At 46.3% G+C, this 1985-nt stretch overlaps 1 non-coding gene across 1 annotated transcript; it reads right to left on the bottom strand.

Annotated features, from left to right (window-relative positions):
- Positions 1-1706: 1706 nt before the first annotated feature.
- TRNAS-CGA (transfer RNA serine (anticodon CGA)) lies at positions 1707-1780 on the bottom strand. The gene has a single exon. It is a non-coding gene; the product is annotated as a tRNA-Ser (tRNA).
- Between the last annotated feature and the right edge of the window lie 205 nt (positions 1781-1985).

The raw sequence follows: 1985 nt of genomic DNA, 5'->3' as shown, positions 1-1985 counted from the left end.
CGTCATTATTATGGCCCGTTTGTTAAAGAATGGCCAGTTTAGTTATGCACGTTAAGTTTTCACTCAGGTTCCCACTGCCAAAAAATTTCAAGGCAGAGATGTGCGTGTTCAAAACCGGTTATATAATGCGTAGAGCGATAGCAAAGCGTAAAAATATACTATATTCCTTCGAGTAGCATGTATCAAAATTATGTGGCATTCCCTTCAGTGATTACAACTTTGTGCTCCTTTCACTCTACTTTTCAATTCTTTCTTTTTGCCAAAGGCGCTGCACTGTGACATTTACTTCAAGTGTGCAACTTTTTGAAACCTTCAGTCATCCTTGTTCTTGAACCTCCAAACACTTCAATTAAAAAGCCACTTTTTACTTTGTTGTTCACCTGTTTCTACCCAGGAGTAACACGTGCAACTTTGAAAGCACTCGGAATTCCTGTACGCGCTGCAACTCGCGCCCTGCGGCTGACTTGCGTAGCGATAAAAATGCGACCTTTTAACGGTGCAACGAGAGCTAATCTGCGCTTTTACCTTAAAAAAATCCAGCTCGCTCCCTGGCAAAGTCACCGCGGCCATACGTTTGGTAGCCCAGCAACTTCTTCTAGCAGTGGTTAAGGCTACGCTTAAGTCACCGTCCCATCCCACGAAGGTGACCAGCTCAGAAGCGCGAGCGATAATTCCGAATTCCTCGCCGTTTGTTGCCCGAGTTGCTCTAGCGCGTCCGTGCGGCCGAAGACGCTGTTAGAAAGTGACGAAGCTGCTCACGGAAATCAATGACGGTAGCGAATTCAACCCGCTGACGGACTTTCTCGCAAGTGCTAGCTACAGTAAAGTGAAGTGCGCTTTTTGCTCTGCTTTAAGAAGCGTAAAACATGTTTTCACGCGGCTCACTCTGGCGAAGACGATATACTTCCGCTTCGTGCGGTCGCTGGCGACGCGTACATTTCTCGCCCCCTGTGGATTCACCCCTTGCGTGGTAGATATATATATATATATATATATATATATATATATATATATATATATATATATATATATATATATATGCTTATGAAGGGAGCCAACAGTCACCGAAACTAAGGTGCATATGGGAACGTTATTATTTTATATTATTTCTTTATTGTGTTGTGCTTATCAGTGGGATAATATTACTTAGATTAATAGATCGCTTAAGGAAAATTACTTATAAAGCAGCAGAAAAAACAACCATGCCGCCGGTGGGATCCGAACCAACGACCTCCGAATATCGCGTCCGGTGCTCTTACCAACTGAGCTACAGCGATGGCTGTCCTATCTGCTGCTCTCGTGACTATTTATTTTTATTTGGTGTACGAGAACCTTGAGAGTGTTCACCAGCGCCACCCTCGACCGACCATAGCGGCGGACGTAGCACGTCCTGTAATACCGCGAGCGTGACGTGGAACGTCATCTAACGGTGAGGGCGGAAACTGTGCGAGAGCCCTCTTAAGCAACCTGTGGCATCAAGACTGCCAGAACCGAGACCCTCGTTAAGCTATTAGCAGACAAGGTAAAGTAAATGAGGGGCCCGTTAGACAAACCTATGAAGGGAGCCAACAGTCACCGAAACCAAGGTGCCTAGGGGAACGTTATCTTTTTTTTAATGTCTTCTGCTTATCAGTGGGATAATATTACTTTGATTAATAAATCGCCTAAAGAAAATTACTTATATAAAGCAGCATAAAAAACAACCATGCCGCCGGTGGGATCCGAACCCACGACCTCCGAATATCGCGTCCGGCGCTCTTACCAACTGAGCTACGGCGACGGCTGTCCAATCTGCTGCTCTCGTGGGTATTTATGTTCATTGGGTGTACGAGAACCTTGAGAGTGTTCACCAGCGCCACCCTCGACCATAGCGGCGGACGTAGCACGTCCTGTAATACCGCGAGCGTGACGTGGAACGTCATCTACCGGCGAGGGCGGAAACTGTGCGAGAGCCCTCTTAAGCAACCTGTGGCATCAAGACTGCC

Source organism: Amblyomma americanum, chromosome 1 (assembly GCF_052857255.1).
Source record: "Amblyomma americanum isolate KBUSLIRL-KWMA chromosome 1, ASM5285725v1, whole genome shotgun sequence".
Lineage (NCBI taxonomy): Eukaryota > Metazoa > Arthropoda > Arachnida > Ixodida > Ixodidae > Amblyomma > Amblyomma americanum.
The sequence above is the reverse complement of the archived record's forward strand: the minus strand, read 5'-3'. Positions and strand labels throughout refer to the sequence as shown.